This window comes from Euprymna scolopes, chromosome 45 (assembly GCF_053919585.1).
Source record: "Euprymna scolopes isolate OS-2025 chromosome 45, ASM5391958v1, whole genome shotgun sequence".
Classification (NCBI taxonomy): Eukaryota; Metazoa; Mollusca; class Cephalopoda; order Sepiida; family Sepiolidae; genus Euprymna; species Euprymna scolopes.
This window is the reverse complement of record NC_136526.1, coordinates 2,141,018-2,159,946: the sequence shown is the minus strand read 5'-3', so window position 1 is coordinate 2,159,946 and position 18,929 is coordinate 2,141,018. Positions and strand designations below refer to the sequence as shown.

General features: G+C 36.2%; 1 protein-coding gene across 1 annotated transcript in view; it reads left to right on the top strand.

Annotated features, from left to right (window-relative positions):
* LOC145269126 (CD2 antigen cytoplasmic tail-binding protein 2 homolog) overlaps positions 1–18,929 on the top strand; it is a 53,124-nt gene that overhangs the window by 937 nt on the left and 33,258 nt on the right. The window lies entirely within an intron of this gene.

The window sequence follows — 18,929 nt, the reverse complement described above, 5'->3', positions numbered from 1 at the left end:
GCTCAAGATGAGAGCAGTAAGTCCGATGAATCCAAATAATCCGAATAAATCCTCATCTCAAAAATTCAGAAACGTCAAAACAGAATATTCCGAAAAAATTTATTTTATTTTATTTATTTTTTTTTTGTAAAATTTTTACCAATTTTCCGCCTTAATGTTTTCCTTTAAAAATGACAACCTGTAGGTTTTCGGGTGTTAGTGTAGAGAGTGATCCGCGCTAATTTTTAAATCGTGTTTCCAAGTTCCATTAAAGTTTTATGATATATATATTTTTTTTTTTATTCAATTGTAAGGTTGAAGTATAGAATAGGTACAACCCCCCTCTCCTCCCCATGTTAAGAATGACTTTTTCAAAATAACGTTATCCGGATCGGGAATCACTCTCTGCACTAGTGAGTGCACTAGTACCGGTTTTCGGGTATGCTGAAAACGAATATCGCATTAAAAATTTTCCGCATATTAAGCAATGTCATTTCTCATGTTATTGCTCGCGGACATCATGGTACGCACGAGCAAACGCAACCCCGATAAACTACGCGCAAGGTGGTCGCCAGCAGCAACATAAACCGTACTTTGCCTTCGACACAAGATCAAAGTGTAGTGTCTGTTCTTCAGCTGCAGTGCAGCCTGCACTTCAATTTCTTGTTCTGTCAGTGGAGGAGAACTCCTTCACGACTGAGACAATTTTAATTTTTGTTCCTTATCTCCACGTTAAAAAACGACCCTGGTGTCGAACTCTGTCCCGTGCCCGTGGGGAGGCATTGTAAATAGGAGCAGGCAGCAGCAGCAACATAAGAAATGGCGGTAAATGTTACCTTTTAACTACAACAGAACACTGATCACTCTAATTTGGTTTTTAGGGGGTTTCGGGGTCGCTGACAACGAATCTGGGTAATGTTGACTGGTTCTTTACCCACCTCCGCCACTAAAAATAGTTCGTCTCAAAGTTGTGTTTAGAAGCGAAAGTTGATTTAAGAATGAAAACCTGAAATCCTATCGTAACGAAACGAAATTTCTTCCTTTTTTTTAGGCAAAATAAGTCGCTCTTCTAACTTATTTTTAAGTGTTTATTTAAGTTGGAGAATTTCCACGATCTTGTTCTAAGTTAACAACTAAATACTACTTGTGTTTTAAAGTTGGAAAAAAAAAACGCCTTAAAATAAGTAAAAACACTAAAAACTTATCCAAGTAGACAGAAATGGTAGAATTTATGCTCGGAAATCCAACTATATTCCGTTGGACCAAATCACACCCATGGTAAAGAACTAGTCAACATTACCTGAATCTGATATTCAAACCTATCGCAAATTTACAGTTTGTATAGTATTACCCCCCCCCCCCAATATAAACACAGAATTTTTTGTGAAATGTTAAACGCTTCTACATGGTAAATGTCGGCTCGTTACTGACGGAAAAAACGGTTAATTAAACTGCAGAAGCACCAGTTAAAAGCTATAATTGAATCCCCCCCCCCCCAAAAAAAAAAGAAAAATACAAAATATGTTTCAGTAAACCGCACGCACGGCGCACGTGAAAACTTTATTTGGTGAATACTACCTTACACTACAACAGAATCCCATTCTAATTTGTTTTGTTTTTGTTTAAGGGGTATTCGAGGTCACTGACAACGAATCTGATAATCAAACCCGTCGCAAATTTACCGTTTGCATGGTATAAACACCTGAACCCTGGGACTATTTTCCGTTGTTTCACCACCTTCAGTAGTGTTTTTTTTCTTCTTAATTTTCTTTCTTTGAAGATTGTAATGCTGGATTGCTGGGTATGGGGCAGCCAAACCAACTGCCAACATTGCCCTTCTTTTTATTGAAACCAACCGAGAGCTCTTTTTAGTATCCTCGCTGTTCCCTTAAGTGCAATTGTCTGGATCTCTTTTGCACTTGGTCCACCAGGAATATTAGTTAGGTAGGACTTCACGTTCTTCTTCACTCGTGCGTAGTGAAGAGAATTATCAATCGCGGAGAAATCTTTACATAGTTTTTTTAATGCTTTTTAATTGATCTAAAAAGTTTTCTTGTGTTTACAAAAACATTTTTGTTTTTCGTTCTTTTTTTTTTTCGTTCTTTTTTTTTGTGGTGGAGGTATTCAATTATAAAACTTGCATGTTTTAACAGGTGCTTTTTTGCTTCTGCAGTTTAATTAACCGTTTTTCTGTAAGTAACGCGCCGACATTTACCGAGTAGAATACCGCTTAACATTTCATAAAACATTGTGGAGGGGCGGATGTGGTGTTGTGGCGGCCGCGGCCGTTTTTTTTTTTTTTTTTAAATTTTATTTACTAAGATTTATTGAAATTAATATGTAGGGTTTGAATTAACATCCACAGATGTACAAAAAAGGCAAGCTAAGTTACTCTTCTACCTACCTGAAAAAGTTTTTAAGAGTTTTGCTCATTTTAAAACCGTTGATCGGTTTGAAAATCATACAATGTTTATCGGTATATATGAAAAAGACAAATCGTTGCGAGTTGATTGTTAAATACATGAAGTTTGGGAAAAAGAGTTAAAACTAAAAAATTATAGAAAATACTGTTAGAAACCCACCGAATATGTCCTAGAAACATATTTGGGTATGCTGAAAACAAATATTGCATTTAAATTTGCCGGAAATGAGTAGTTTTCTTGATATTAAGCAATATTATGGTGGCCATTTTTGTATGCGCAAAAACGGCCCTCTCGACCGGTTCTACACATGCGTCAGATAACGTCATGACCTGATTTACTTTAAATAATTGAAAAACTGAACAAATTTTGTGTACGTCGCGTTAGGTCAATTGATTATCGTGTTGGTTCATTATCTAAACGTTTTGTGTTCAAATCATGGTGTGAGATGTTTTCTTTTTTTTTTTTTTTCTTTTTTTTTTAAATTTAAATATTGAACCAGTGTTTTTTTTTTTTTTTTTTTTTTTTTTTTACTTCGCTTATTCACCCCCCGACCACAAAAACACCCGGGTACTCACCGATTTTTTAAATTTTAATATCGAAACAGGCTTATTTAAGCCATTTTTCATGTGTTCGTTTGCCTTACGTTAGTTGTTTTTGTGTTTTTTTCCCTGCTTAAGTGTTAGCGTTGTTTTCTTTTTTTACTTCGCTTATAACAAACAAACCTACGTCATCGTAACACTCGACGACTTCCGGCCGCGCACCTGTCAATTTGGTTCTTCAATAAATTCAAACATCTTTCACTAACTCATTCTGACTGGCCAATTTTATTTTCAAACTTCGCTTCAGGGCTTCTGGTTCGATCCTACCGCCCCCCCCCCTCCCCGGGTATTTTTTTTATTTAACACCACACACACCTACAAACACCTGGGCAACGCCGGGTACCCCTGCTAGTTTTCTATAAATTACTTTCTTTGTCGTGTTTTTACATCTTAATCTTACTCGGATATAGGTGATCATTTTACATTAAATTTATCTGCGAAAACAATTCCCCCCCCCCCCCTCTAAAATGCTTTTACTTTATCTCCCGCCCACTTTTGCAGGTTGTTTACATCTAATTGCACAAAATGGCATTTCGTTTTTATTTAGGGATTGGCGCTTACTGCTTTTTATTAATACTATCATTTTTGTGTTCCTGTCGGGGTGTGTGTATATATATATATATATATATATATATATATTCTTTTTGGTTCCTCCCCCTCCGACAAAGGAGTGATTGGACCTAGTAATTCACTCCCCTTCATCTGTTTGCACTTTTCTCAATAACTATGCTTTGGATTTTTTTTATAAATTTTGCACACAAACATTAGTCATGGCGAAAGTAAATTTTTGCCAGAATGGATTTTCTAGGATAATTCTGGTTGCCTGCCTAGGGGACATTGTAGGGGGTATAATTGCCCCCAAATCGTTCACTTGTGGACCCCCCCCCCCTCCACATGCTCGACTTTTTTTTATTCACTTACATTCACCCCTAACAAGGCATATCGCCACTTGGACGTAAGGGGCTACTATTTCGGACCATGCCTAGGAAAGATTAACAAGATGTTGGTTTATGTTACATTTAAACTTCTGTATATCAGTACAGCCAGGGAAGCAGGTAGCAGAAAGGGAATTCCAAAGTCTAGCTGTTTGAGGGAAGAAGTTATTAGAATTGTAAGCTTTCTGGCATTTAGGGACCTCAACAGTGAAGGGGTGTGATTTTGTTGCTAAGCAGGTTTGTCAAGGATATGTACGGCAAGGGAGCACAAATGCAACGAGTTCTTCAGAGCACATTCCATTAAAATACTTGTAAAATAGTCAGAGATGCCACATTGCAGTGATGGGACAGGGATTGGAGCTTAGTTGACAAAGTGGGATATATTAGATTGAAAACTTTTTTGAACCCTATCGAAGAGGGATAGACTAGTGGTAGATGGACCAGCAAGACTCGATGCATGGGTGAATGTAGCGGTACATATATGCACATATGTCTTATTGAATGTGCGCCTGTTCTTCATATTAGATTGGTGCAAAAATAATGTCGTATTTTATCAGATATATATATATACGTCCAAAAACATTATTTTTGCACCAACCTAATACGTGTATTTACGTGTGATCGCCTAGTTTTTAAAATGTCACAAAACAAGTTTGATTTCCGAACATAAATTCTACCAAAGGAAAGATAAGTTACTTTTCTGTCTACTTGGATAAGTTTTTAGTGTCTTTACTTATTTTAAGGCATTTTTTTCAAGTTTGAAACACAAATAGTATTTAGTTGTTAACTTGGAACAACAAGATCGGAAATTCTTCGACTTGTACATTCGCATATAACAACAAATAAGAGACGGAATAAACATCTTTGTCTCTTGCCAGACAAAGGAAAGACATACCTTCAACAAAAGGGATGAATACTATTCTATGGGGTTACAACATTTGACCAATTAGAGAACACATTTAGGCCATCTAGAAGTGTAAGCCATGTTTAGTTTCAGAATGGTTTCTGATGATTCGTTGTTCTACACAAGTCCTGGATGGTGACTGGTTCACAGTAGACAGTTCTCAAGTTGGAATCCACAGAGCAAAAGATTCTTCCCGAATTGACACGAATAAAACATATGCGAAATTGCTACAGCAATTCTGGTTTCTGATTGGTTGGTAGCAGAACATGAATCAATTAGATTCGTCAGTTCCTAGCAGCATATATAAATAGAATCTCCCGACTGTGCGGGACCATACCTCCCCATTATACTGCAAAAATATTGTAACATCGATCTTGTTAGAGGGAAAGTAGCAATGAAAATTCTACCACAAACAAAACACCTCTGGTTTATTTTGGCAATCTGTATTCCAGAATGTTGTTACCATCTTGGAAAAATGGAATATGACACAATCCTGTCTACACCTTAATTATCGATCTTGCCCTTACTGTCGACCGTCTCTTTCAGACACCCATTTCAAACTGTCAACCAACTAACTTTCTAAAGTATCTCTAAACTCGTAAATGTCATGTATCTAAATAACCAAAGATCCTTGTCTGGTTTTTTGTCAATAACTTTGTTTATTAAAACCAAACATTCCAATATTATATATATATTATTTAACATCCTTCTAAACATTTTATTGTTTTACATATTTCTGGCTTAATAATTTCTACATTAAATTTTACAACGCAACTCTCGATAGATAGATATTTATATGGGCAGATATATTGACAGACAGACCATGTGAAGGTTGACAACATCTAAAGTGAACAAACTCGACTCGAACTTGGCGCACCAGGGTTGCCAGGCCATGTCGTTAACCACAATGAAAATGAATAAACTAAATTCATTATATTTTCTTTTCTATTACGATATTATTTGTTGGTCTCGTGACAACAAAGGAGGGACTGAACCTAGTAATTAAGGTTTTTTTAGATCAATCTCTGGAAAGCGAATATTACGTCTGCATTTAACGGAGAATGAGTGGTATTCTCTTTTTTACATATTAGGGGCCTTATGTTGGTGGTGATTAAGGTAACTAGTTTGAATTTTGACACGGGTCACACTTAGTGTATGATAAACCAGATCTGTAAAACAGAATCGTTGCCAGGGTTGAATGAGAAGTGAGTGACATAAAATTGAGGCAGGGGTCAAGTGCCGTAGATAAAACATGTTGAAGAACAACAAAGAGAAAACTAACGTCTTTACATCAATCTCTCTGGGATGCTGTGTGAATGAGACACTGCCAATAAAGTAGGAAACCTGTAATCTAAATAAAATATTGCTTTGGTGTCTGTTCATTTCACTGATATCTTGTAGAACTCAGGAATGTTTCTCTCTAACTCTGCAATCTGAACGGAATTTCGAACAGAACCCTTCATTTACTTCACGGGGGTAGCATGCTCTTGTTCTGTCAGCCACGACTGGATAGAGATCCTAAGTAATTCACAATTGGTCACCCACACTGAAAATTGAACCTTGAACCTGTCTCTGTTGTGCACGCAACTCTCGATAGATACTTAGACGGTTATATTGACAGACAGACAGATTCACAGATAATTTACTACTTCTGCCGGCTATTCTCTAAACCTAACAGTTCGTCAGAGCCAGTTCAAATGTCAGTCACTAATATCTCTACCTAGGACATCCACTATCGCCCGGGCCATATTATATTATTTAATTTTTTTTTATTGAAAAAAAAAATTCAATATAATATATTACAAGCCATATCTGTACGGATATCCTTAGTGGTGAGTTGTGCAATGAGATGATTGTTCACATTACATTTAAATTTATGCATATTGGTACAGTCTAGGATAAAGTGAGCAAGGAGGGAATTTCAAAAGAAAAGCTATTAGAGTAGAAAGCCATCAGGCATCTAAGAACCTTTACGATGAAGGGGTTGGATTTTGCTAATTGTTGGATTGGTCAGATGTATTTTTGTTGAGGGAGCACAAGCGCTATAGCTTCATCAGAGCACATTCCAAAGAAAGTATTTATAAAACACGCTTGAGGATGCAACATAGCGGCAACGATAGATGGGTACATAATGTGGGATATATTATATATAGATTAGACGTTCTTCTTCCATATTTAAGATGTAGTTGGTGTACTTGCACACATTCGACACCAGTTCAAATGTCGGTCACTCATCTCTCCACCTGGGACATCCAACGTTGCCCGGGCTGTAATATATTATTACTAGCAAAAGTACCCGTCGTTGACTGGGTTCAAAAATAGCCTACAGAAAATGGACTCTTAATTTATGAAAGTATGATAGGTTATGAAAAGGAAGGGTTGTAAAGAGATAGCTTCGAATTTGGGGGTATCAAAACCAAAGCAAAATATGAAGAAAGTACAAATAAAATAGATAAACCCCATAATTTATTATATCATACCTGTTCACACTGAAACACTTATCACAATATTCTGTGGATCTATGTTAAAAAATCTTATTAAACTTTGAGACATATTTCCATTCTATGGAGGTCAGGCGCGAACGAACACCCCATAATTTTATTATACCATATTTCTTCAAACTGAAACATAATTATCAAAGTATACTTACGCAGATAGATATGAAAAGTCTTTATTAAAGTTTGTGTTCTGTGAAGGCTAGGCGCGAACGCAGGCCCCACAATTTTATTATACCATCCCTATTTAAGTTAAAACATACTTATCAAAGTATTATTATGTACATCTATAGCAAAAACACTTGCAAATATTTTGTTTTTTAATTTTTTTATTTCCATACTTCGTGGACCAGGCGTGAACGCAGACCTTTTTAAACTTTGTGACATATTTCCATTCTATGGAGGTCATGCGTGAACGAACACCCCATAATTTTATTATACCATATTTCTTCAAACTGAAACATAATTATCAAAGTATACTTACGCAGATAGATATGAAAAGTCTTAAAGTTTATGTCTATTTCCATTCTATGGAGGCCAGGCGCGAACGCAGACCCCACAATTTTATTATACCATCCCTATTTAAGTTAAAACATACTTATCAAAGTATTATGTACATCTATATAAAAACACTTGTAAACTTTTTTTTTTAATTTTTATATTTTTTATTTCCATACTTTGTGGACCAGGCGCGAACGCAGACCCCACAATTTTAATGAACCACCGTTCTGCCAGATCAAACATACCCATTCCTGTGTCTAGATACATCTTCTATCATTATATGTAATCAGTTTTTTAAAATAGTCAACCATATAGGAGCCTATTCATGACCACAGACAGACAGACAGACAGACACACACACACACACACATAAGCTTTATATTATAGATTTAATTTATTTAAAAAATAAAAATAAAAAAGATAAATAAAAAAAAAGTTAAAAATAAAAATAGAATGCAAAACAAGATTTTAGACTTGATAGACAGAGTAGTTTGGTAGGGAAATGTACACACAGACAATTTCACTTTTATAGATATACTAGTGAGGGTGCCCGGCATTGCCCGGGTGTTTGGAAAAAAAAAAAAAAGTGTTAGCCACCTCAGAATCTCTACAGTGAAGGGGTTAGATTTTGCTAATTGTCGGATTGGTCAGATGTATTTATATTGAGAGAGCCTCAGTGCTAGGAGTTTCAGAGCACATTCCACAAAAGTACTTGTAAAACACACTCGGGAATGCAACATAGCAACAACGGTAGGTAGGTACATAATGTGGGATATATTAGATTAGACAGTCTTCTTCCATATCTAAGAAGAAGATGTTAATAGTTGGTGCCCTTGCACAAATTTGACACCAGGTCAAATGTCGGCCACTCACCTATCTACCTAGTACATCCGACGTTGCCCGGGCCATAATATATTATTTAATTTTTTTTTTATTATTATTTAAAAAAAAAAAAAAAAATTTTTTTTAGACTTGATTTTTTTTTTTTTTTTTTTTTTTTACACGGTGGGCACCACTTATCAAGACCCGGAAGCCACTCAGGGATAAGGGTTATTGCAAGTACAGTGCGTTAGTGTGGAGATTTAATGAAGTGTTTACTTAAGGGGGCGGTTCATTATGAATTTGTTAACACCAGTTCAAATGTCGGTCACTCACCTCTCCACCTGGGACATCCGACGTTGCCCGGGCCGTAATATATTATTATTTATTTATTTATTTATTTTTTTTTCAATAAAAAAAAGAAAAAAGAGAAAAAGCAAAACAAGACTTTAGACTTGATACAAATACTTTTAGGCTTACTTTAGACAAATCAGAGAAAGGGGTATCACTTTTATACATTAATCTAATGCAAAAATTACCACCCATTTTCGGTCCACCAGGTGATAATGGTAGTTGGTGCACTTGCACAGATTTGACAATACTCCAGGTATGGATGAATGGTGGCTTTGTATTGCAGTATTTAGTTCTCTCCCACAGCATCGACTTCGACACCAGGGCCATAATATTCAGAATTACATTTATTAAAAAAATACTGAATAATCTTTATCATTTTTTTATCAAGGCCCAGAAGCCACTTGGGGATAAGAGTTATTGTGTGTACAGTACTCAGTGGGATAGTATCATAGTGATAGTTAGTATTGGAGAATTGATAAAGTGTCATTACTTAAGGGGGCGGTTCATCAGGAATTTGTTTGTGTTGGACTTTAAGACATCCAAGTTGAAGTCGGGGGGGGGGGCGGAACAGGCAAGCGGCAGAGAGTTCCACAGGCGTGCAGTTCTAAGAAAGAAGCTTTGTTCATGGAATCTACGTTTTGATTTAGGCACAGATAAAGAGTGGGGAAAATTTTTGACAGTGGTTTCAGCTAGTCGGGTGTTTTTCATGAGAGATTGGCGAGGGGGGGGGGACCAGAGATTGGAGTTCAGACGAGCACCTGCCATGGAAATAACTATAAAACAGAGACAGGCTCGCAATGTCTCTTTTGTAGGAGAGAGGTTGCAGGGAAGAGAAAAGGGTATCCCCCACTAAACCACAAAGTCTATTTTGTACTCTGTCAAGGCAGGATAAGCTGTTTTTAGCAGCTCCTGCCCAGATGTGGCAGCAGTACTCCATCCTTGGACGTACTTGGCTTGAAGATGTCATATTCCAAAATTCACAGTGATTTGGTTAGTAACTTTTCTATTTGGCTAGTAAACGAAAATATTTTGCTCCATAGAGCCGTGTAGTTAGTGCAGTGGTGCCTTTGCACAAATTCGACACCAGGTCAAATGTCGGCCACTCACCTATCTACTTAGGAGATCCGACGTTGCCCAGGCCATATTATTTAAAAAATTTTTATTATTATTTAAAAAAAAAATTTTTTAGACTTGATACCGATTATTTTAGATTTATTTTATATAAATTAGATAATGGGGTATCACTTTAATACTTGATGCATGGCCGTAATGTTATTTAATTTTTTTAAATTTATTTTTTCATTTTTATTTTTTTTTTAAGTAAAAAAAAAAAAAAAAAGAATATTTTAGACTTGGTACAGATAATCTTTAGACTTATTTTAGGCAAATTAGAGAATGGGATATCACTTTCGTATTTTAATCTAATGCATTTTCGAGCCACCTGGCCATAATGATCATCCACTTTCAGACCAAATAGCATTTTCAAAGTACTAGCTGGACGCCTGGCGTTGCTCAGTCGTACAATATACTTAAAAATGATATTTTCATTTATGCAGATTGCATATGTATGCATTATAGAATTAATCCTGTATTGAATTTTTTTTTTTTTTTATCTATATGAGAGAAAAGCTATTTTTAAGATCTGATTTTTTTCGATACTTATCAGATGAATTTATGTACAAAACATATCTAAGAACACTGTCAGACGTATAAATTAGCTTTGTGTGAAGTTTGCAAAAGGTAGGCTCAGCCGTTTCAGAACCTATGAGGAACACACACATGCACAAAGTGACTTTTATATAATAGTAGAGACAGATTTTTATATATAATAGCTTAAAGTTTAAAATGTAAAAGTCAAGTATCATGGTTTAATTGAAACATTCATTTTGAATACGCCCCTGTCATATGAAAGAACCTGCTGTTGATTCAATATACCAGGCTCTTCTGCTTGTGCAGTGATAAAACTTTTCAAATTAAAGTTAGGCTGTATAAGAACAGTAATTAATCAGATTCTTTTGATTGTCGATTTTCAATACTTACCGACAGCATTCATATACAAAACGTATTTAAGAACCCTCCCAGACACATAAAATATGTTTATGTAAAATTTATTTAATTTAAATTTAAAGAGATTTATATTATAGACTAGCGAGGGTGCCTGAGTGTTTGTCGGTCTGTGTGTAGGGAGGAGGAAAAAAAAAAGTTTTGCTGGGTTCGAACCCGAAGCCTTGAGGCGAAGGTGGAAAAGAAAGCATGACAACTGATTTTCTGTATAAATTTTGGTGACTTTTTTAGTTGTTGGAAAGGAAAGATTATGACATTAGTGTATGCTAGGTTGACGGGAAAATACTTGTTCATTTGTTTACAACATGTTTTTCCACGCTATATCGTTTACATGATAGTATTTTGGCAATCATCCCTAATATTTCTTGCAAGATGGAAGGGGGCATATCATGCGCACGTTGACTCGAAGCACTTACATTTTGCTGAACGCTTTGGCAAAGGTTGGTAAAAGTAGGATTGTGTTGACATAGATTCCATTTACGATGTCAGTCAGGAGTTCAAATCCTGAAGGAAGCAAAAAAAATTAAAAAAAAAAAAAATTTGGTCTTTGTCCAGAATTGCCCCCACATTAAAAAAAAAAAAATTATAGAAAAATTTATGTAGGTTTTATATTCTATATATATATATATATATATATATATATATACACACACACACTCTCTCTCTCTGTTCCGCCTGACTTTGCTCGGGTCGTATGTACTGTTCATAACTTTATGAGCATATGTATACATTAAAAAGTGTGAATATGTATCGTAATGCCTTTCTATATAATAGGTTTCCTTAACTACCATAGAGAAACTTTGGTAGAGACGGCAGACGTCAAATTTTTTTTTTTTAATTTTGACCCCAATTTTTACTCCTTAACCTTTGTTTTTGGCTCAAATTGAATTCAAATATTTGACCCATGTCCAAGTAACATGCATCTAAAATTTCAAGTGTTTAGACCCAAAATTGGTGGAGGAGTTTGGTAGAGTCTGCAAAGGTCAACTCTGTAAACTTTGACATCTTGCCAGACAAATTTTCGCCCAAAAACTGATTAAAAAGCTTGCTGCATGTCTGAATACCCTTTATGTAAACATTTCAAATGTTTAGACACAAAATTGGCTTAATAGTTTGCTAGAGATCGCAAAGGTCAAATCTTTTGAACTTCGACCCCTTGGCATTGGCAGCCAACTTTTGGGCCAAAACCGATTAAAAAGCTAGCCCTATGTCTGGATACCCTTTATGTAAAATTTCAAATGTTTAGACCAGAAATTGTCTGAGTAATTTAGTAGAAACCGCAGAGGTAAATTTTTTTTAAACTTTGACCCCTTAACATTTATTGTTTTGGGCTTAAATCAAGTTAAGTTAGATCCCTGTCGAAGGAACCTCTATCTAAAATTTCAAGTTTTTAGACCCAAAATTGACGGAGGAATTTGTTAGTTCTCAAAGGTCAAATCGTTGAAATTTGACCCCTTAACAGCCAAATTTCTAGCCGAAAATGGATGACAAAGATTTTCCCAAATCTCAGTACCCTGTATATCAAATTTCGAGTCTGTAGACTAGAAATTGACAGTTATTGCGTAGAGAAATGTACACACACACACACACACACAGACACGTTCACTTTTTTTTTCTTTTTTTTTTTTTTTTTTTAATTCAATTTTCACCCCAAACAAGGCACAGTGCCACTTTGAAGCAGGTGGCTACTATCAGGGACTTAATTGGCGGGGTCATTATGAAGGGAGACGAGTAGAAAGATGTTTGTTCACATTACACTTGAACTTCTGCACATCAGTACAGTTGGGAAAGCAGAATCCCGGAAGGGAGTTCCAAAGACCTGTAGTTCTGGGGAAGAAACTATTGGAGTAAAAGGCTTTCTTGCACCTAGGGATCTCTACTGTGAAGGGATGAAACTTACTAGCTTGTCGGGTTTGTCAGGGGTAGTTACGTTGGGGAGGTACAAGTGTTTGCAGTTCATCAGAGCATTCACCATTAAAGTATTTGTAGAACAGGCAGAGGGATGCAACATCTCGTCGATGGGACAGAGGCTGAAGCCTAGATGACAGTTCAGGACCTATCAGGTTAGCGACTCTCTTTTTAATCCTGTCCAGGAGCGAGAGACAAGCAGCAAATGCACCAGCCCAGATGTGACAACAGTATTCCATACATGGGCGAATGGTGGTCTTAGAGAGGTACAGGATACTGTCAGGCGTAAGTAATTTTCTAGCACGGTAGAGGGAACTTTTATAGATATATAGACACATACATACACGGTTGCAGCAGAAATATCTCCTACATTTTGACATGCGATCTTCCCAATTGTGCTTTTGTGTTTTCTGAACAATCATTAATTTGTATGGATATCAGTGTTTAGAATTGTTCTGACCGTTCGATCAGACAATCCCAAGGGCAAAGCATGTTTGCGAGCTGAGCATTTTTATTTGTTAGATTTTCGCATGTCCAATTGGAAAAGAAAAGATTAAAATGGGACGAAAACCGTCGCTGGAAACTTTGTTTTCATCATCCTGGGCACGTCCCTTTTATTCATGGCAATCCATCGATGCATTTTGAGGATGCTGGCAATGGTCCTGTTGTCATAACTTGGATCGGTAAAGCGCATGAGTTGTACAGCGATGCATCTCTGATCTCATTCATTGAACATTTAGTCACTTTCAGACATGATAGGAGGTTCCTATCACTCTTGAGATTTGTACACAACTGGCCAACTAGTAGATAGTCTGCAACAAAAAAAAGAAAGTCCGTTTTCATCAAACGGAAATGGAATCGTGTCGTCTTTTCTAGAGCGACAATTTTATATCGCTTTATATATCCAAATGTTATGAAATTTAATCAAGTAGAACATCTGCTATGAGTTTAAAAAAAAAAAAATATATATATATATATATATCAGGATTCTATGGACAAACTTATCTTTAGTTGACCTTTAACAACTAAATATTTTCGTTTACTAGCCAAATAGAAAAGTTACTAGCCAAACCTACATGATTTTTGGAATATGACATCTTTGTTCTGTGACGATTATGTACATCATAAAGATTTTTTTTTTTTTTTTTAAGTGTAATTCTAAATATACAACAAATTTTATGTTGATACTTGAAGGTATAAACATTCTAATTATTTCAGATATTTATTTTAAACAGCCTTCGTTAAAAAAAACCCAACAGTTCTATTAAACGTTTATTGTTTAAATAATTTAACTTTGTTCGTTTTATTAAAAAAAAAAAAAGTTGAAAAGATTTTTTTCACTCAGTAGTGAGCTTTGGAAGATTGTCAGTAAAAGAAATACAATCACCAAAACATAAGCGTTTCATTATTTCTAGTCATCACTTTGAAAAATCACTCACAAATGCGATTGTTTCACTCGCAACGTAAAGCCCTGTGTAGGAGACTGAGTAACATTCACTTTCTGGCATTCGAGCACTTTCAGGTGGCTTTATTTTAAATACCGGACCGGTAGCTCTGAAATTGGCAACCAATAGTTATATTGATTTTCTATCTGGAACAGCAGCATCATGCCATACAAAAAACACCAACAAACACGCAAGAGAGCGGAATAGCGGGAATTTTATAAAAGTCAATCTAAATAAATGTAGAGACGATGTCCGTTTGCAAATCGTAGATATTATAATCTAGGGAGTATATAAAATGTAAAAAATAGTAAACCTCTCAGACCCCCCCCCCCCCCCCGAAAAAAGCCTTTGCTGGACATACAAAAATGCGTGTGCCCGTTTTGTCTTTTATATATTTACTAGTGGGGGGTACCCGGTGTTGCCCGGGTGTTTTCTAAATATACAACAAATTTTATACTTAACCATCCTAATTACTTCCAATATTTTTTTTTAAACAGCCTTTGTTAAAAAAAAAAAGTTCTATTAAACTATTATTGTTTAAATAATTTAACTTTGTTCGTTTTATTAAAAAAAAAACTAACACCCATTTTCACTTTTCTATTATAGATTGTTGTGTCATGTTATTGGCAATATAACGTACTACTTGAAATCTAACATAAAATTATAAGATATTACTCTAGTTTGCTTAAAGCATTGTTTAGCGTGTATATAAACCGGGCTCTATGGACAAATTTATCGTTAGTTGACCTTTGACAACTAAATATTTTCGTTTACTAGCCAAACCCACATGATTTTTAGAATATGGCATCTTCGTTCTGTGATGAGTATGTACATAATAAATATTTTTCTGTCCGTTTTTTTTTTTAACAAGTGTAATTCTAAATATACAACAAATTTTATGTTGATACTTGAAGGTATCTAATTTAGTATTCTAATTTCTTCAGATATTTTTTAAAACAGCCTTTGTTAAAAAAAAAGAGTATATTGTTCTATTAAACGTTTATTGTTTAAATAATTTAACTTTATTAAAAAAAAAAAAGTTGAAAAGATTTTTTTCACTCAGTAGTTTTGGAAGATTGTCAGTGAAAGAAACACAATTGCCCCAAAATAAGCGTTTCATTATTTCTAATCGCCACTTTGAAAAATCACTCGCAAATGCGACTGTTTCACTCGCAACGTAAAGCCCTGTGTAAGAGGCTGTGTAACAGAAAGTGCCGCAGCTCGAATACCATCAAGCATTCGAGCACTTCCAGGTGGTTTTATTTTAAATGCCGAACCGGTCGCTCTGAAATTGGCAACCAATAGTTATATTGATTTTCTATCTGGAACAGCATCATGCCATCCTAACTTGTAATGAACTCGGAAAACTCTCTGCGTTGCAGTTACAAATTCACATTCTTCAAAAACATTTTTAATACAAAATCACGATTTGCAACATTCTAAACCATATTGCTTGATGAGGGTACCTGAAAAAATGAATTCAGCTAACTTGATTATGAAGTAGAACTGACATATACTCAATGTAGCCGCCTTCAGCCTCAATCACCATCTCGAGACGGGTCCAGAACTAGGAACATGCTTTTACCACAAGCGCCAGATATTATATGCATAGATATTATGGTAAGAATTGACAGCCGTCATTAAAGTCGCGCGATGGTTGAAAAATAAGGGAGATAATTCAATTTCCGCTATTTTCGACCATATTCTGACTATGAGTATGGAGAAAACAGCGAAATATACAATTTTCTACGAAAATTATTTTCCGCATAAAAAAAAAAATGATCAAATTTAGTGACGTAACAGATGCGTAGGCGATCATAACAGGACTCTACATTGCAAGTGAAACAGTTGCATTTGCGAGTGATTTTTCAAAGTGGCGACCAGAAATAATGAAACGTTTATCTTTTGGCGATTGCATTCCTTTCACAGACACTCTTTCAAAGTTCGCTATTGAGTGAAAAATCTTTTCAACTTTTTGTTTTTTTTTCCCCCCATTCTTTATCTGTGCCTAAATCAAAACGTAGATTCCATGAACAAAGCTTCTTTCTTAGAAGTGCACGTCTGTGGAACTCTCTTCAGTTTGCCTGTTTCCCACCTGACTACAACTTGGATGTCTTCAAGTCCAACATAAACAAATTCCTGATAAACTGCCCCTCTTAAGACATTTTATCAAATCTCCATTACTAACGATTACTACGATATTATACCATTGACTACTATACACGCAATAATCCTTATCCCTGAGTGGCTTCCGGGCCTTGATAAGTGGTGACTACTATGCAAAAAAAAACAAAAAAAACATGCATATAGTATAATTTTTTTGGCTTTCTGGCATATTTCATTGTTGTATTACCTCCCCCGTTTTCTAGACGGTGACAGATCAGGGCGCATTTGCGAGTGATTTTTCAAAGTGGCGACTAAAAATAATGAAACGCTTATATTTTGGCGATTGTATTTCTTTCACTAACAATCTTCCTGGGCTCACTACTGAGTGAAAAATATCTTTTCAGCCTTTTTTTTTTTTTTTTTTTTTAAAAACGAGCAAAGTTAAATTCAGCTAACTTGATTATGAAGTAGAGCTTACATATTCAATGTAGCCGCCTTCAGCCTCAATCACCATCTCTATACGGGTCCAGAACTAAGAGCATGCTTTTACCACAAGCGCCAGCAGGAGCTTGGCGAATGCTTAACAAATGGCAGCAATCTGGCTGAATTTGGTGTTGTGGGAGGTCATGTTGGTGATGTTCTTAATGTATGACCAAACAAAGTAGTCCAGTGGGGGAGGAGGGGGGGCAGTGAGAGAAGAGTACAAAGTTGTAGCACTCATTGTGAAGCCAAGACTTCTTCAAGGTTTCTTTGGTCTTGTGGGCCAATGTCGAGTCCTGCTGCCACACCCAGGTTCTGCCACGGCCACCTAGGATTGCACAAGGGGATCACCACATTCTTCAGCACATCCAGGTACACTTTATTGTTGATTTTCAAGCCGACTTTGAAGATGTGAGGTGGCATGATGTGGCCTTCACTTGAAACCACACCAAAGGCCATAACAGTGGCCGGAAACTTTGTTTTCATCACCCTGCCCTCAAGCATTGAACAGTCTGGATTTACATTTTGATGGTGCTGGCAATGGTCCTGTTGTCATAATTTGGATTGATAGAGAACATGAGTTGTACAGCAGCACATCTCCAATCTCGTTCATTGAACATTGCCTTACTTTCAGACATGATAGAAGGCTTGTTGCGGACCAGGATATAGATATCCAGACTCGCTACAAAAGAAAATAATGGAAAGAAGGAAACAAAAACTCAATTGCGGGATGAAATAAACATGTTTATTTTCTGTCAAAATTAAAATGGTTTAGGTGTAACACGTGTTCATTCAGGCGTTGACGACTACATGCGTGGAAAAGAAAGAAATGAAGTCGAGGGCAAGAAATGGCCGTCCCACACATAGAAAGGAAAATAGAAAGGGAGTGTTTGCCTCAGCAAAACCGATCGTTCATGATAGCAGTCGTCCACGTGAAAAAGTCTTCAAGCCAAGAGCTATGGACGCTGAACTTGCCTGGTTGACGAAACCAGGCGAAAGGGAAGAAAGAGGAAGTTGAATAGTGTCGTGGGCTTTTATATCAGGGTGAGTGTTCTGACTGCGCATGTCTGGAATTCCTTTCAGGGGAAGTGACGTTTCGCATGTGTGCGTACATGTGTGTACGTTAGCGTGTGTGTGTGTATGCACGTGAGTGTATATACGTGAACGTGAATATATGTACGTGTCTGTGCGTATGTGCGTGCGTACATGTGGGTGTGTGTATGAGGATGTGTATATGCGTGTGTGTGTGCGTACATATGGGTGTGTATATGTGAGGGAAAACATGTTCGAACAGGCTCCTATCGCTCTTGGGATTTGTACACAACTGGTCAACTTTTATTGTCAACGAAATCGGCAAAATCAACAATTTTTCATTCAAATTGATTGATTGCCGGCTCTAGTTAAAAAACCAGCGCTGTGCTCCTGGTAGAAGCTTCACACCTCTCAGGGCAGTAACTTTGTCTATAATACATTGTAGTGTATATCGCACTGTAGTAAACCTATTTTTACTTTATGAAATTATTTTTATATATAATGGTTTGAATTTAAGTATAAAATACAGAAGTATAAAACTACTGTCTGCAGCAAAAAAAAAAAATATTTAAAAAATGGAGTTTAATTCCCCTGAATTGGTAACAGATCGACCCTGACCCAAATTTGGTAAACTGCTCCTAATTAATAAATGCATCCCACTTCCACCATGTACCTTATTAAAATTGTCTGAAATATTGTTTTCCAACCTTCTCATACCCCACCCCACCCCTCTCATTTATATTTATTTGTATCTCTTCCCTTTTTCTAACTGGCTACACGAACCCCCTCCTTCTAAAACTTTCCTCTCTCTCACTCCCTCTAATCTCTATACATCATCCCCACCAACAAATATTTTTGTAACCCCTCTCCCCCTCCTTTTCTTAA